Below are 18,024 nucleotides of genomic sequence, written 5' to 3' on the forward strand. Positions count from 1 at the left end.
CACACACTGCCCTGGATACCAGCGGTCAGGGACACACACACACACAGAGCCAGGGATACACATAGATACACACACACCGCCCTGGAGACCAGCGGTCAGGGACACACACACACACACATAGAGCTATGGACACACACAGATACACACACACTGCCCTGGAGATCGGCGGTCAGGGACACACACACACACACAGAGCTATGGACACACACACATACACACACACTGCCCTGGATACCAGCGGTCAGGGACACACACACACACAGAGCCAGGGATACACACAGATACACACACACCGCCCTGGAGATCGGCGGTCAGGGACACACACACACATCCCACCTGGGGCAGACACACACGCAGCACCATGGACAGACCCAAGCCCTGCCCGAGGCTCTGCGCCCTCCCGGGCTCGCTGGGCCTGGCTCTGCTCCGCTCGGCCCGAGCTTGGGAGCCGGGGAGCGCGCCCCGAGCCTGGCAAGCCTGGGGCTGCAGACACGCGCTGGGCTGGGCTCCGAGCAGGCAGCGGCAGGAGGCCCCCCTCGCCCTCCCCCCAAATCCGGACCAGATGTTTCCAGTGAAGTGCATGAGGCAGGGACGCAGATGGGGTTGTGCGGCCCCCGGCCCCCGGCCCCCGGCTGGGCCGATTCCCCCTGCTGTGCTCCGAGTGAATTGGGCCAGAGAATTTGCTAACTCCGCTTTCCGCTGCCTTCCCTCCCCTGAGCCCCAGCGCCCCCATGTAAACACTGGCGTCACACGCGCTCTGCCCTCTGCCGAATGGGCCAGGGCCCAGCCGGATGCCTGCGAGTCACCATCGGCTTCGCTTTCATTTCACGCCTTCCCTGCCAAGTGCCGCATAAACGTGTGTTTGGATGACCCGTCTCTCCTGCCCCCTGCCAGTGACATGCAGCCACCTCTAGAATGGAGCCAGCCACAGCACAGCAGTGCTGGGGGCACAAGCCAAGCGGAATGCTGGCCGGGCTGGGGGTGATTGGGAGGCCGGGTTAGCAGGGACAGCTGGGCTGACACTGAGGGGTTGCAGGTGCTCAGCTGATTAGTATGACAGGGTCTGACACACAGAGCCCCAGACCTACAGTGCCGCCTTCTGGGCCCCCTTCACTACAGTCTGTGGCACCGCGCCCCTAGCCTCCCGCGGGGACAGTGGGGTCACCACTGCGCCCGGGGAGAGCGTCCCTGCGGAGCCCCAACACTGGACCTGCCACCCAGCTCTGAACAAGGCCCAGTCTGTCCGGGCAAATGTGCTCTGGTGAGGTCACGGCCCCGGGGGGCTGCAGGTAGCCAGTGTCTCCATGGCCTCTGTGTGTGGGTGTCTCCATTTCTGCCCTCAGCTGCACAGGTGCCCGGGTTCTCCAGTGCTGCTACTGGCCAGTGCTCTGCAGCCGGTTAGCTCAGAGGGCACAGGCTGTGTGCTGCCCCCACGCTGCATGCAGGTGCCGTCTCTTTGGGGCAAGGGCGGGACAGTGCTGCTCCTACTGTCTCTGCTTTCAGTCTGGGGGGCATGGCGGAAATGGGAACTTACCCACAGCAGGGGAGGGAAGAAGCCAGCGGAACCAGCCAACGCTGAGACCTTACTGCCCCCCTACCTCCACGCCACACCTGGGCTGCGGGCTGGCTGCTGCTCTACATCTGGTCCAAGGGAGCTCCCTGGCTCCTTCACACCTGCCTCCCGCCCCCACACCTCCCTGCACCCAAGGGGTCAGGGACAGAGCGGGGACCCCCATTCCTCAGCTCTCACCACTAGCCCAGACTCTTCGGTGTCCAGAGAATGGGGCTGAGTCTCTGACGAAACCCTCTGAGCTGTGCTGGGCACAGCAATGCCATGGGGTCGATGTGCCCGTGGATGGGGGCAGCTCTGGGCTGGCCTTTCTCTATGGTGCAAAGGTCCTGCTCTGAGCCTGGCATTTAACACCCCAAGGACTGAGGGGCCCACGTTGGGGTGAGAGCTTGACCCCCCCTCCATTCCCCGCTCTGGGACCCTGAGGCTGTGAGGCCAATGCACTGAGCATTTCCTTTTCCTTTGTTAAAACCTAGGAAGCTCCGTCCCAAAACGCAGCAGGAAGGAGGGTGCTGCCCAACGATGCATTTCAGCCAGATCAGGGGACAGCAAAGTGAGCCATAGTGCATGTGCCACCTCTGCTTTGCCATCTGCTGCACGCTAACATCTGCCTTTCCACGCTGTGCCCACACAATGCACTGTGACAACACACGGGTCTTCTGTCTCCTTAAACACACTTGTGCCGTAGCTTGTCGTGCTGCTGCGAAGGTCTGGCGAGCTGTGGAAGGCATGGATCTGAACCGTACGGTGAACAGGGCTCCCAGAATCTTGGGGACTAGGCTGGCTGCTGTGCACAAGGGTGAGCCTGCCCACAGACAGTAATGGACTGGTACACTTGGGGTCCACAGCACAAACCAGGGGACGAAGCTGCCTGGCTGCCTTTGCTCCAGGAGAGTTCTTGTAAGGCTGTAATGGCTTTAAGGGAATTCTCACCCGAATCTGAACCACTGGCAGGCCATATCCACCTCGTCTTTCTACTTATGAGCTGCCAGGACCAACGCTGAGCAGCTCCCCAGGGGTAAATAGCCAGAGGGCCTTTGCGCGCTACCTGCTAGCAGGTAGTGCCGGGCCCTGCTTGCAAGCTGCAGCCCCCCTGCTCTCCAAGGAATCGCGCTCTACAGCCCAGTCCCACTTACCTCCCCGTTTGAAAGGAAAGCTCCCCAGAACACACCTGACACACACTGGGGAGTTTTGATGACTATAGGTGGATAAAATCCTGCATTCCAGAAGGTTTAGTTCAGGTTCCCAGAGCCCATTAGCCAGGCTGGCTGTTCAGAAGGGTGAATCAGCAGAGAACTAATACAGGGCTTTCTTTTACCACAGTTAAAAGCCATTAAAATGTCAATTTTAGATAACTCCGATAAGGTCGTGTTCTGCTAGTACCTTACTCCACAGGAAGTAGAGTGGGGTTCAAAGAAGGGAGACAAGTATGAGGGGCCTGGATAAACTCAGTTGAAGAGAGACAGAAAAGACGGGAGGTGAAAAGAGAGGGGGCGAATCAGAGGGGACAGGACAGAAGTGGGTGAATGGAATACACCAGGTAGACGGGAATGTTTGTTCTCCCTGTGTCTGAGCACAAGAATAAAGGGTCAGTTCGGTGACTACGAAAGTGGACAAACTCAAAACGAAGAAAAGGAAATACACAAATATCCGGTGGAACTCACTGCCACTGGATGCCACTGAGGCCATAACTTAGCAAGATTTGAAAATCAATCAGACGTTTCTCTGGATAGTGAGACTGAGTTATAACAGCTAATACTAAACCAGAGCCGAGAGTTTTAGAAGGAATATTACCACCTCCACTCCCCCGAAGGGACCATCTAATCTGGCCCCTGTATAGCACAGGCCAGAGAACTTCATCAAGAGATGAAGACTCCACCACTCGATGTTAGAAATGTGTCTCTGTCTCCTTTACTTTGTGCACTGGTGACGGCGCCTTTTGCTCAGAGGATATGGAACAACGGATCCACCACAGGAATTAAAGGTGCAGGCACACATCAGGAAACAGCGTTCGATGCCGATGATGTAATATTATTTTTTTCTAAACCAAATATTTCCCTAAAATTCATTTCTTAGAGAAGTGCAGGTGTCACGGAGTGCCCGGGCGATGCTCTGGAACTGCTCCCCACTAAGCCAGTCAGGACTTTGGGGAGCCTCCTCTCCCTTGGAGCAGACTTGTTCAGGGCAAGAAGCTCACACGTCTTCACCTCCTGGGTCTCTCCTTGGAGCATTCAGCATCCTCTGCCCCTCCGTGTGCTTCCCACAGCGAGCCCACCCAGGCGGGGTCCTGGGGAAGCCACAGGGTTCTGCACCCCCACTTTGCAGTCAGACGTGACTCTCAGCCAGCAAAACAGAGGTTTATTCGATGACAGGAACAGGGTCTAAAACAGAGCTTGTAGATACAGCGAACCAGACCCCTCGGCCGGGTCCATTCTGGGGGGCAGTGAGCCAGACCCCCAGGTCTGCACTTCACTCCTCGTCCCCAGGCAGCTCCAGACTAACAACCCCCTCCAGCCCCTCCTCTCTGCTCAGCTCCTTTCCCGGGCCAGGAGGTCACCTGATCCCTTTGTCTCCAACACCTTCAGTTGGCACCTTTGCAGAGGAGGGGCCCAGGCCATCAGTTGCTAGGAGACAGAGTGCCAGGCATTTAGGTGCACTGGCCCTTTGCTCTGCAGCAATCACACACCCTTATCCCACCACCTCTATACTTAAGAACTGCCTAGGGGACACTGAGGCACCAACACAGTTTTCAGAGCAAACATTAAGAACATTCCCAGTTCGTCACAGCAGGACATTGGGAAAGCCTCTGGATTTAAAGTCAATTATGCCAAATCTGAAATGTTACCTAGAAACTTCCAGACTCTGAAAACTCTCTCCTCCCAAAAACATCTGGATACAAAATGGGCAACAATTTCTGTAAAATGGGTGAGAATTCAAATCTCAGCCTAGAATTGCTCTATGATTTAAATGGGAAGACAAGGCATCAGCAAATGAACAGGGCCCTTGAGTGCTCGGGGAAGCCTGGGATTTTTGGGTTTGGAAGAATAGCCACAGTCAGAAAGACTCTTCTGCCAAGGATAGCTTTCCTCTTTCAAAATCTCCATTGTTACCCCAGATAAAACCCTAGCAGGAACACAAAGGATGATGTTAGAATTTATATGGAATAAAAAAAGACCAGGAAAGAGAGAAGATGCTTTGTACAAGCCCATTGAACAGGGGGGCTCACTGTTTCAAATCTTCTCTGGTACTATCAAGCTAGCCAGCTCAAAGCAGTACGGGGGGTGCTCTAACCCTGACAAACCCTGGGTCTTTATGGAACAAGAAAATTGGAGCGGTGTAAACATCCCTCGGCTACCACGGATTGATAAAAAAAATCCCAGAAGAAATTTACACACCTCCTTTAGCAGAGGCAGCTCTGTGGGTTTGGGCTAGAACTAGAGATCAGGTCAGTTCTTTTCCCTCACCAATGACACCCACTGAAAATAATCTAGATCTTAACCCAAATCAGGAACCAGAGAGCTTCAAAGATTGGGAGAGCCCTGGACTACCAGTGGGTGGCCAGCCATTTCAAAGACACTTTTCTAACTTATTTAGAGATCAAAACTAACTTTATCTGGCCCACTTCCCCCTGGTACTATACTTCAAGTCAGGCATTAGGTTTCCCAGCTCTCTAGAACACCTAGACAGCTGGCTAACTTGAATAGAAGCCATGGCGTCTGGGCAGTTAGGAAACACAAAATTAGAACTAATTCAAACCAGCCTTTGCAGGTAGCTTTCCTAACAAAAAAAGTGTCCATATGTGACCTGCTGGGAAAAGGATGTGGGGAGACAAATTACCCCAGAGGCAGGGCCGGCTCTAGGCACCAGCAAACCAAGCGGGTGCTTGGGGCGGCACAATTCCGGACACTTTTTTTTTTTTTTTTGCTTCGGCAGTTGCGCTCCTGGAGGTTGTTTTTTTTTTTTGCTTGGGGAGACAAAAATCTGAGAGCCGGCCCTGCCCAGAGGAATGGGGCTTGATCTGGAAAAGAGGACATCGGTGACCTCAGTCTGCAGCACAAAAACGAGAACATCTTTAAGACATGGTTTCAGTGGTACCTCGCCCAAGGCAGGTTAAAAACACACTGAATAGGGATGCATGTTGGAGAAATGGTGGTGAAAGAGCAGGTTTTGTGCAGAGGTGGAGGACCTGGCCAGTCTTTGGAGAGTCTTGGGATGCAATCCGTACCCAAACATCCCAAAGGGTTGTGTATTGCCAAATGACCCTTTGGGTAATCCTCCTGGGGCTTCCTAGCAGAAAGGGTCACATGGAGGGATGAAGAATTAACTCTTCAGCTGCTAGTGGCTGCTTGGCTGTTAGTGGCCTCTCAGTCCTCACTGGAAAAAGAAAAGCTGCCCAACCACCGAGGAATGGTTACAAAAAGTGGGAGGTTGTGGCTATGGAAAAATGATCTGCCCAGCAAAACAGAAGATAGATAGATACTTACGTATCTGGTTACCTTTATTCAGTACACAGCCAAAGTACATTCTCCTGCAAAACACCCAGCACACCTGGCCAGGTTTTTTTGAATATTAACATTTAAGAGCCATACCTGGTCTGGTAAATATGTGTATAGAGAGATTGCACTGAACTGAATCAAATCCCTAGAAACAACCCAGGTGTTTGATGATGCTCACTCTGCAATACGGTGACACCCTGTTAAATAGAAGGATCTGACGTTGTCCAGTGTCTCTTTAGGCACAAGCTCACTGTTGTAATGATGGTTGAGTTTCTGCTATTTGCATGGCAGGATTTGTGAGCGTGTTAACACTACTGAACTGAGGAGGTTTTTTGTTGTGAAAGAAGAAGAAATCAGGACATTTCTAGCATTTGTGGTTGCAGCAAAACACTTGAAAATGTGAACCATAGAGCCTCAAAACCTAGAGGACAAATGAAAATAATCCAAAATTTAAAAAAAAAGAGAGAATGAAACGTGGGCTGATCTGTGAGCGAATTTGTCTGGCTTCAGCTTCCAGCCCTGGGTCCTTGGCCGGCCTTTCTCTGCTCAGTTAAGAGCCCGCTCGTGCCAGATTTTCTCCCCGGGAAGGTCCTTACACCTCTCACCGAGTCACCTTGTTCTTCGTTTGCACAAGCTGAACAGCCTGAGCTCTCCGGCTCTTGCTACCAGAGGTTTTCTCCAGCCCTCCATTCAGTTTTTGCACCTTCTCCTATTTTCTCAACATCCTTTGAAAAACATGGATCCCAGAACTGGCTGCAGTGCCCAGAATCCATCTCCCCAATGGCGTATGCACTCCCTTCCCTGCCCCCACTCTCCTGTGCATACCCCCCAGGATCAGATCCTCCCTTGGGCTCACAGCATGGCCCTGGGAACTCTCAAGGAGTTTCTGTCCACTCTGCCCCGTGGACCCTTCCCAGGATACAGTTCCCCCCCAATTCCCCACAGGTGTGGCTGGAATCCCTTGTTCCTGTGTATAGGACCTGGCTTCTGGCTGTTTCAACAAACCTCTAATGATGACAGCTGAGGCTGAGACCAGCATGGGGGCAGATTATCTTACGTCTGCTGCTGGGGGGTCAGGTCCTTTCCCCTGGGCAGTGGGTACTGGCTGCTGTTGGACTAGCAGGACCTGGGGTCTGACCCAGCCTGGCAGTTCCATGTTCCCATGCATGGGGCCCCTTGCAGATCTCGCAGCATTAGGCTTTGGATTCCTCACCCCCACATTTCACCAGTGGATGTTTCAATGCACCCAGACCCCTGGGTCCTGCTTTCTGACCACCTTGAGGACGTCTGCAATGTTCCTCAGCCCCGTCCCTGGGCTGCAGAGACCTCGCCCTCCTAGGCAGAGTGACAGGGAGGAAGGTGGGGGGCATTTGGCATTAATCTGGCACCAGTTGTTGGTTGGTAGCTGCAGGCTAGAGTCATGGTGCCCTGCCCAATGGGCAGAAAGCACCCCAGAGCAGGGCGCCTGGCACAGGACCTAGGCACGGCCTGGCTCACGCACAGCAGGGAACGAGTTTGTTCTCACCTCTGTTACAAATAGCCAAAGACGATCCCTTCCCCACCCTGCCCCTTGCAGACTCCAGCCCCGCTCATGCACAGGTGGCCCAGCCCCCCACAAGATGGCTTGGCTGGCGCTGCGATGGTGTTCCCAGACCAGGCAGATCCCGCAGTGTGGCCCAGATGAGCCTGTCACAGCCAATGTTCCTGCTGCCACATCTTGCCGCCTGCTGATGAGTGGCATAGCACAGCACGCTGCCATCTGGGGATGGCAGACGGTGCCGGGACACCCAGGCCACGCTCACCAACCACGAGGAGCAGCACTCTGCCCGCAGCACCCAGGCTGCCATGTGCCTCCCTGTCACAGAGTCCCTGGGCGATGCTCTGGAACTGCTCCCTACAAAGCCAGGCAGGACTCTGGTGAAGTCTCCTCTCTGTGAGCAGACTGATCTTGGAGCATCCCCTGCCCCTCCGTGTGCTCCCCACAGCGAGCCCACCCCAGCAGGGTCTGGGGGGGGCCACAGGGTCCTGCACCCCCACTTCTCAGTCAGACGTGACTCTCAGCCAGCCAGTGACACAGAGGTTTATTCGATGGCAGGAACAGGGTCTAAAACAGAGCTTGTAGGTACAGAGAACAGGGCCCCTCAGCTGGATCCATTCTGGGGCCCAGTGAGCCAGACCCCCACGTCTGCCCTCACTCCTCATCCCCAGCCAGCTCCAAACTGACTCCTCCTCCAGCCCCTCCTCCTCTGGGCTTTGTTCCTTTCCTGGGCCAGGAGGTCACCTGATCTCTTTGTTCTCCAACACCTTTAGCTACCTCCTTGCAGGGGGGAAGGGCCCCGGCCATTTATGTGCACTGGCCCTTTGCTCTGCAACAATCTCACCCCCTAGAGACAAGAAATGCAAAGAGGAAACTGAGGCACACACATAGTTTTCAGAGAAAACATTAAGAACAGTCCCACTTTGTCACACTCTCCTCGCATCACACCTGTCCCCCCCCCGAATTAACATCTCTGAATCCTGGCTTCACACTCCCAGCTCTGGAGAGTGAAGGTCCCTCCTGTGCTCGCCAGAGCTGCTCCTTTCCTCCCAGGCCCCCCAGGACCACACTCAAGCCAACCCCTCCTCTGCAAGCTGCCTCCTGAACACCTCAGCCCCCCGGGCTCCATGAGTGGAGTGGCCCGTGCCCCTGGCTCCCTGAGGAGATGGCCAGGGGGCTGGCTGGCTTGGAGGGTTTGTCCTCAGCTGTATAGAGTGACTGTGATGCTCTCGCTGTGAGGCAGCAGCAGGCTGGGCTGGGGTGCCCTGGAAGCAGCGTTGACCTTGCATCCCTCCCCCGGCTTCTGCTGCACCCCACTCCATGCTGCAGCTTTGCAGGGGAAGGTTTCTGTGGCCATTCCCCTGAAAAGCAGCAAAGGCCCAGTCTCTCTGCTGGCGTGAGAAGTGCCAGAGCCCCAAGCTGGCTCCAATCCTACCATGTGGTGCCAGCCACTGGGCCTGGTCCCTCTGCGGGCAAACTGCTGTGAGCCACAGGGAGCTCTGAGGGGGCAGGGTCTGGGTCATTCTGCGGCACAAGCAGGGCTGGCGCTTGCATTTAGGCAGCTTAGGCAATCACCTAGGGCGCCAGCATTATTAGGGGGCGGCATTTTGCCGGAGGGGGCGGCAGGCGGCTCTGGTGGAGCTGGCCGCAGTGGTGCCTGAAGCGTCCACTGGTCCTGTGGCTCCGGTGGAGCTGCCGCAGTGGTGCCTTGCGGACGGTCGGCTGCTCGTGCGGCTGCGGTGGACCTCCCGCAGGCACGACTGCAGCAGCTCCACCGGAGCCGCGGGAGCAGCCGACCGTCCGCAGGCAGGACTGTGGAGCCGGGGGACCAGCGCACGGGGTGGCGAAATGGCCGTGCACGTAGGGCGCTCAAACCCCTAGCGCCGGTCCTGGGCACAAGCCCAGTTCCTCTGCCTTTGTTGGTTTCCTCTCATCAGGGCAGCACCAGGCTCCCACTGCCTGGTGCAGCCAGGCCTGGGGCACGACTCTGAGATGCAGCCACTGCTTGTGTTTTTAGTGCCCTAGGCTCATGGCCATTTTGCCGCCCCGCGCACTGGCCTGCGGAGGGTCCGCTGGTCCGCGGCTCCTGTGGAGCTGCCGCAGCCGTGTCTGCGGGATCCACCGGAGCCGCGGGAGCAGCCGACCGTCTGCAGGCACGACTGTGGCAGAGTCGCCTGCCACCCCCCCAGCAAATGCCGCCCCCTAATAATCCTGGCACCCTAGGCGATTGCCTAGGCCGCCTAAATGGAAGCGCCTGCCCTGCTTGGGGGAAGCCCAGCCAGGGAGGTGCAGGGCCAGGTACTGGCACCCCAGCTGCTGCTCACAAAGGCCTGGCAGGGGGTTATTGATACAAATGGATTAGCCACCCCCATCTCCCCTGCCCCCCTGGCATCACGGCCTCCCCACCCCCGGCCCTGCTGAGCGAGGCCTCGGGGTAGCTGAGGGATGGTGACTACATGATGACATGGCATTGTCACAGAGGGACTGCAGCCCTGGGCCCGAGTGACTGGAGGGAGACTGTTGGCTGGACCTGCTCCTGGCATAAATCACTGGGATGCCCTCAGCTTGGGCAGCTGCCCTGGGATGCAGGTGCTGCGGGCTGGGGCTGGGCTGCAGGCGATGCTCTGGGACTTCCCCGGTCAGCTGCCCACAGTGACCGCAATGGGGAGAGGGCAGACAGTGGGGTGTGGGATGGGACGGGGGTGGGTGGGCATTGGTCTGCGAGCCAGCAGGCAGCTATAACCCTGTTCACACCAATGCCCCAGTGCCACCAGCTCAGGCCCCTTCCCCTGCTGGCGTGGGACCATCCGCAGCCAGGCAGAGCCCCCAGTCAAAGCCCAGGGCATGTTTCTTGTGACAGCTTGCTGATCACCTAGGAAGGCCCCCCGGAGAGGTGGGGGGCAGTGTTCAATAGGGCCACAATTGATTGTTGTGGATGGTGGGGAGGGGTCTGAAAGGGGTCGAGGCCTTCCCAGATGCTTTGGGATCTGAGATGGAAAGCACCGACGGGTGGGAGGGAGGGGGCTTGTGCATCTAACAGGGCAGAAATGCCCCTCCACCTCCCACCCCGGCAGAGGCCGGAATGCCAGGTGCCCAGACATGGCATCAGCCCTCTGCACCGGGGGCGAATTTCCCCTCCTCAGCTGCCCTGCCCCCCAAGAGCTAAGGGGGCCCAGGTGGGTTTGATCACATGCCTCCCTCGCAATTGTAGGGGGGCTGGTTTGGGATGCAAGGTGCACAGGCAGGGGTAGTCGGCTTTCGGGGAGGTGGGGGCCCGCTGGGTTCTGGGGCTGTGCTGAACGCGGCATGTCCCAGAGCGGCAGGGTTAGATCCCAGTGCTAGGCCTCTGCCTTTCCCCTATTTATCCCAGTGGAGCTGGGACAGGGTCCAGGTGCCATTAGAGACGCCCCACCCTGCTGCTCCTTTCCCCACCCCTGCGTGCAGCTAGGATGCAGTGGAGCAGGGGTGAAAAGTGCCAGGTTCCGGGTACAGCATGAGTCGGGCCGGGGGGGAGTGGGACCGGTCTATGAGTCTATGAGTCTATGAGTCAAAATCATCCCCCTGTCCCCAGCCTCTGCGGGTGCTAGCCAGCCCCGAGACCCCAGCTCTCCCTCGGCCCCACCGCTGCAGCTCCCGCTGGGCCAGTGCAGCCCAGGCCCCACCACTGGCTGCTAGGGGCCAGGCTCCCGGCCTCTGAATGCAGCAGAACCAGTTTGCCGGCTGCTCAGGTGCTGAGCAATAAGAAGCTATTGCCTTGACCTTCCCCTCCCTTTGGGGGAAGGGGGCAGCCCTGCCTGTGGGGAGGAGGGAGAGGAGAGGAGCGGGAGGACTGGTGCCCCCAGTGGTGCCTGCCCCCTGGTGGGGTGTTCGGTGATCGCCTGCCCCCAGAGGAGTAGGGGGCACTAACCCTGGGCAGTCAGTGAGTGGGGGGATCAGTCCATTTTATTCTGCTGGGATTCTGGGGTCTCATTCTCAGAGGAAAGCCGGACCCTTCGGTGTCTGTGCTGGGGGTGGATGGGAATGTGCCTTGTACCTGCCCTGTGCAGGGCCCACGCCACAGCTTGGCCTCCCGGGTGTGGGTGGCTCTGCAGCGGGGCTGGCCCTGGTGTGAGCCCTGCCGGGGGGCGTGCAAAGAACCCCAGGGTGTGGGTGACTGCACGTCTCTCTAGCACGGGCACGAGGCGCTGGTTTGGGGGTCTGATTCCCGGCCTCACTGATCTCGTGTGACAGCGAGTTCCCAACCCATAGGCCCCAGCTGCATGGTGAGGAACACTCCTGCATTCTCTGTTTGGGCTTCTGTTGCATTCCTTTTCATCTCAGATCTGCCTTTGGGTTTCAAGAGGGGGAAACCTTAGCCACAGGATTGAGATCCCCAGTCAGTGACTGGAGTCACCCTGAATATGAACATTGGACAGAACCTCTGGATATTCTAAAAGGACTTTTGGCAACTACAAGCTCATCTCTGCTGTGCACTGAACCTCAAGAATGATTCAATCTGTCTGTATATTGATCTTTTAACCCTACTCTCTCTACTTCTCTTTATACTTTTAGCTGAGTTAATAAGAATAGGCTACGACATGTATTTTGGGTCAGATCTAAGTTATAATTGGACCTGGGTGTGTGACTGATCCTTTGGGGCTGGAAGAACCTTTTCTTTTATATGATAGAGATTTCAGTAATTATCATCGTATCTGACAGGTGTGTCTGGATGGAGGCCGGAGGCTGGAGACTTTAAGAGGAACTGCAGTGTTTTAACTTCTGCAGCCAGTGAGGTAACACAGGAGCTGTTCTGTGCTGGTTGGTAAATCTAACCACCAGCGTTTGGGGTGGTCTGCCCCGTTCTGTTTGCAGTTCACCCTATTGCGTGACCTCAGCTGGATCACTGACCAGGCCAGCACCGCCCGGCTCTGCAGTTGGGTGACCGGTCCCATTGGAGCCGGCCCAGCCCCCGCGGACGGGGCGCGGAACGTACCCGTGGCACCTGTTGACCCCTCCGCCACACGAGAGCGCGCTTGTGGCTCCCGGTTGGGCTGTCCTGTCTCCGGCCGCACCGCGGGGCTTCCGGCTCCGGCTGTTCGGTCCGGGGCCTGCGCGGTCTCCCACCGAGGGGCACGTAGGCAACTGCGTATAACTTATCAGACGCGCTGGAGGGGAAAGTATTGCGTACACTACCCCTTCTCATGCCCGTGGTGTAGAGTGTGAAGGAAAGGTACGCGCCCCACCCATCTTACCATCGGTCCACAGTCCACAGACGGAGGATAGGACGGGACGGGGGCGAGGGGAGAGGCCGCCCAGCCAGCCCACCCCGCGCCTGCCGGCGTGTTCTACATCACGCCAGTGCCAGATGGGACAATATGGAGTTCGGGCTCCATCGCTGTACACCCAGCGCTCAGTGACGACAATGGCCTCCGCCACATGTCCAGGCTTCTTATACATTTCCAGCAGCCTTTCGGCCTAGAAAAACAATTAGGCTTAACTCTCCTTCTCCCAAACATCCTGGCAATTAGCACAGGGTAATTATCCATTAAACGTTCAGATAACAGGTTACACAAACTTCAAAGAGACATATAGACCATAATACTATTTCACTCAAGTACTTCCTAAAGTAATATCTGCTTTTGGATCTTTGAATCAAAGCTATAGCAATAGACAAGACTTGTTTGCTTACATCCCAAGTAGGGTGACCTGATGTCCTGATGTTAAGGACAGTCCGATATTTTGGGGGTTTTTTTATATATGGGCTCCTATTACCCCCAGGCCCTGTCCCAATTTTCACGCTTGCTATCTGGTCACCTAATCACAAGGCCTGAGCAAACTCTCCCCTTCTACCTCTAACAATGCAGACTTGCAGTTCAAAGCTCTGTTCATTTACAGCTCTTCCTAACCAGTTCTTAACGGTTCAGCCATGGGTCAGGTCCTGCAGGGTGCATGATCCCCAGCTCGCAGGAGCTGCTCAGCCAATCGCAGGGCTTTGCTTGTCAGCAGTGCCTCCACTGCCATTCTGCCGGGCTGGGGCTCTCGGGGGGGGTGGACAGGGAGCAGATGCCAGTGTCTAGGCACCACCACGTAAGTGCTGCTTACGTAGTGTAAGTGGTGCCCGTGCTGGCATAGCCCTCTGCACTGGGTGAATTTTCCTCCTCAACACCGCCCATCCCGAGAGCAAGAGATCCCAGGGGGGTTGATCTCTCTCCAAGGCTCGACTAATCACATCGTTTTGGGTCTGGCTGCAGATTTAGCTTCCTCTCCTTCCAGTATTGTTAATAAATGTGGTAACAGCACAAGCCAGGTACAGAACGCGACTGATACAGGGACATCCAGGCCTGGGACAGAACTCTTGGGCTGATATAGGACATCAGGCCCAGTACAGAACCCGGGACGGCCGCATACAGTGACATCAGGGCCCAGTACAGAATCCTGGGGCCATTTACAGGAGCATCGAACTTTAGTAATAGTGAGGGTGCTGAGACCCAAAGTTCAGACCCTGGGGTTGACCAGAACTGCTCACGCTGTTATAAGCTGAATGGAAGACCATTAGCATGCCTAGGAGGTAGGCTGCTGCACCCCAGCTACCAGAATTCGCTTACTCGGTGGGAGTTCCAGCACTTCCGATAATGACTCCTACTTGCGACGCCTTAAGAGCAGGCTGTTGACTAGGGACAGGAGCCTCATCCCTATGGCTTGGCCGATATTACAGTTACAGATCGGCGCGAATCGTTTTAGATATGCTAGGCCCCAAACATTGAGTTGCCTGAAGACAAGAGCCAGACCTTGAATTTTATTTGCCCAATTTTCCTATTCCAGAACGGAAAACACCACTGAGGCTCTGAAACACAAGGTGGGTTCTATTCGCGTTATACTGCCCATCTATCTCAGTGAATGCAGGAGACTCTGCCAGGACGATACCAACAGGAGTCATCAGGGTCCCTGGTACCAGAACCTGTGGATACCTCAGCTGGACATACCTGTGATGAACTTACAGGACTCTAATGGGCTCGTGGACTCTCTCCTTTTTATGCTTGCTCTTTATAAATATATCAGAGGGATTAATATTAGGGAGGGAGAGGAATTATTTAAGCTTAGTACCAATGTAGACACAAGAACAAATGGGTATAAACTGGACACTAGGAAGTTTAGACTTGAAATTAGACGAAGGTTTCTAACCATTAGAGGAGTGAAGTTCTGGAACAGCCTTCCAAGGGGAGTAGTGGGGGCAAAAGACATATCTGGCTTCAAGACTAAGCTTGATAAGTTTATGGAAGGGATGGGATGATGGGATAGTCTAATTTTGGCAATTGATCTTTGATTATCAGCAGGTAAGTATGCCCAATGGTCTGTGATGGGATGTTAGATGGGATGGGATGTGAGTTACTGCAGAGAATTCTTTCCTTGGTGTCTGGCTGGTGAGTCTTGCCCACATGCTCAGGGTTTAACTGATCGCCATATTTGGGGTCGGGAGGGAATTTTCCTCCAGGGCAGATTGGCAGAGGCCCTGGAGATTTTTCGCCTTCCTCTGCAGCGTGGGGCATGAGTCACTTGCTGGTGGATTCTCTGCAGCTTGTGGTCTTCAAACCACGATTTGAAGACTTCAATATCTCGGACATAGGTTAGGGGTTGTACAGAAGTAGATGGGTAGGGGTCTGTGGCCTGCTTTGTGCAGGAGGTCAGACTAGATGATCATATTGGTCCCTTCTGACCTTAAAGTCTCTGAGTCTATGAGATCTTGCCGCTACAGAAAACAAGACCCCCTTTAGTTAGGTCCATCTGGGGGGTCAGGGAGGCCACAGCCCTATTGGGAAGCCCAAGCCCCATTGGGGCCCCTCTCCATTTCCCAGCCAGCTCCAAACTGAACCTCCCTCCAGCCTCTCACTCAGTCTCCCCCCAGCTCCTCCCCCAGCTCCTCCCCCAGCCTGTGTGTCCTTTGTCCAGTGTCCCAGGCAGAGGTGTTACCTGGCCTCCAACCCCCCTCCTGGGTTCTCAGGTTACCTGCTCAGGTATCCTCCCTTCCCCAGTGCAGACAATCCCAGCAAAACTCCCCTGCAACCTTCCCAGGGCAACACTCCCCACTCAGCATTCAAAGAACACAGTAAGAAATATTCCCACTTCATCACATACAACCCCCCTTTCCTCAGTGAGCCTCTCAGGGGGAGGGTGGCTTGGTAAAAGGCTCTTTGGAAGCCCCAGGAAGTTGCATTCGCTGGCTCCCACGTTCGCTGCCGTAGCAGTAGCAAGGAAGTGCCATAGGGCGTATGGACATCCTGAGTTGCCCCGACTGTATCTTGATCGTCTGGTGTTTGTGAATTGCTCCTTTAAAGTCAACTCCGCTCAGCTTCCGCGCTAGCCCAGGAAGACCGGGCCAGTCCCTGCCAGGATCACCCTCCAGCAATGCAGAATTAGCGCCTCTGCACCCTCCCATGTGTGGAGTAATTGCCAATTTCCGATGACGGCTCCGCCACTTATTCCTTAGCCTCTGTCCTGCCATAGGCTGGGCAAGCCGTGCCCTGGGCACTAGGCAGGCGCTTTCCATGGACATGCCTAGGGATCCACACAGGTCCTGGGATGCCAGCAGCCCATGCCCAGCTGCCAGCCCCCCCATGGGCACCCATAGCCAGGCACCCAGCCCTCCATGGGCTCCCGTGCCCGGCCACCCAGCTCCCCACGGCTCCCAGCCATGGGTCAGCTCCCCAGCTCCACCGGCTGCAGGCCACACAAGCTCTGCCCCCATGGCCTTCTGGCCTTGCTGTCCCTCTGCAGCTTAGTGATAGGCACAGCCACCCCCATGCCCTATGAGCTGCCTCCTGCAGGGACCAGCCCCAGCTTGGACACTCCAGTATTCACAGATCTGCTGTTCCCAGAGGAACCGTGCACCCAGCTTAGCAGCCCCGCTGACTCCAAGCTTAGCAGCCCTGCTGACACCCCCTTACCAACCCCACTGACCCTCAGCTTACCAGCCCCACTGACCTCCCACTTACCAGCCCCACTGACCCCAAGCTTAGCAGCCCCACTGACCCCTCCTTACCAGCCCCACTGACCCTCAGCTTACCAGCCCCACTGACCTCCCACTTACCAGTCCCACTGACCCCAAGCTTAGCAGCCCCGCTGACCCCTCCTTACCAGCCCTGGTGACCCCGTCTTACCAGCCCTGCTGACCCCCCTGCTTACCAGCCCCACTGACCCCCATCTTACCAGCCCCACTGACCCTCAGCTTACCAGCCCTGCTGACCCGCCTTACCAGCCCCACTGATCCCCCTGCTTACCAGCCCCACTGACCCCACTTACCAGCCCTGCTGACCCCCCACTTCTCAGCCCCACTGACCCCCAGCTTACCAGCCCTGCTGATCTCCAGTTTAGCAGCCCTGCTGACCCCAAGCTTAGCAGCCCCGCTGACCCCCATCTTAGCAGCCCTGCTGACCCCCCTTTACCAGCCCCACTGACCCCCCCCTTACCAGCCCTGCTGACCCCCCACTTACCAGCCTCACTGACCCCCATCTTAGCAACCCCACTGACCCCCAGATAAGCTTCCCTGCTGACCCCCTGCACTCAGACAGTTAACAGTGACACTGACTATGGTTTATTTAACAAAGCCCAGGGCCACCTGGGGGGACGCGCAAGTGGGGCAATTTGCCCCAGGCCCTGGGCCCCACAGGGGTCCTGAAAGCCCTGGCCTGGTGGTGGTCCGGGTCTTTGGCGGCAGGGGCCCCTTTAGTGCTGCCGAAGACGCGGAGTGACTGAAAGGCCCCTCACCGCCGAAATGCCAACAAAGACCTGGACCACCGCCAGGTGAGTACAAGCGCCACAGCTCCCTCGCTTTGCCCCAGGCCTCTGAATCCTATGAGCAGCCCTGACAAAGCCCAGATTGCAGTGGGCACATATCAGATCAAATCATAACAGTGACTTAGTCACCGAGTTGCTGTCTTGTCTAGCAGAGCATCGCCCCCCACAGCCCCTGTGGTCATGGGACGAGCAGGCGATCGGATCCCCTCCTCAGGGAAGGGCACACCAAGCTCTGGCTTTATTCAGCAACAGGCCCCCTTGCTGTCTGTGTCCCCCTGTAATCTCCTCTCCTGTCCACCAGCAGTCTCTGCATTCCTCCCCCTCCTTCCCAGGGCCTCCTGCCTCCGCCATCAGCTGTTCCGCGCTTGCAGGGGGCTCTGGTGGGGGGAGCCCCCCGATGGGAACCTTCCCGCACCACAGGGAACACGCTGCCACCCTGGGGGCCACAGCAGGGAGGGGTGGGGGGGACCCCCAACGTGTCCCTGTTGGCACATGAGTCAAACTGCCTCTCGATGACAATCTAGAGCTCTGGGGCCTCAGGGCCGCGGAGCAGGGTATGTCCAGAACTGTTCTCTCTGATTCCCTCGGACACTCCCACCGTGTCCCCCATTTCCCTGGCAGGCTGAGCGGCCAGCAGGAGGGATGCAGGA

At 56.5% G+C, this 18,024-nt stretch overlaps 2 long non-coding RNA genes across 4 annotated transcripts in view; one reads left to right on the forward strand and one right to left on the reverse strand.

Annotated features, from left to right (window-relative positions):
- Positions 1-3,575, forward strand: part of LOC116816413 (uncharacterized) — a 9,768-nt gene extending 6,193 nt beyond the window's left edge. For both annotated transcript variants that reach the window (XR_012656215.1, XR_012656216.1), the window contains one exon: positions 2,047-3,575. This is a non-coding gene — a long non-coding RNA (uncharacterized LOC116816413). The remainder of the gene's footprint in view (positions 1-2,046) is intronic.
- The window catches only part of LOC142047075 (uncharacterized), a 381,985-nt gene that overhangs the window by 56,115 nt on the left and 307,846 nt on the right, over positions 1-18,024 (reverse strand). The gene's annotated exons all lie outside the window — the stretch shown is intronic.

Source organism: Chelonoidis abingdonii, chromosome 7 (assembly GCF_003597395.2).
Source record: "Chelonoidis abingdonii isolate Lonesome George chromosome 7, CheloAbing_2.0, whole genome shotgun sequence".
NCBI classification, from domain to species: Eukaryota; Metazoa; Chordata; order Testudines; family Testudinidae; genus Chelonoidis; species Chelonoidis abingdonii.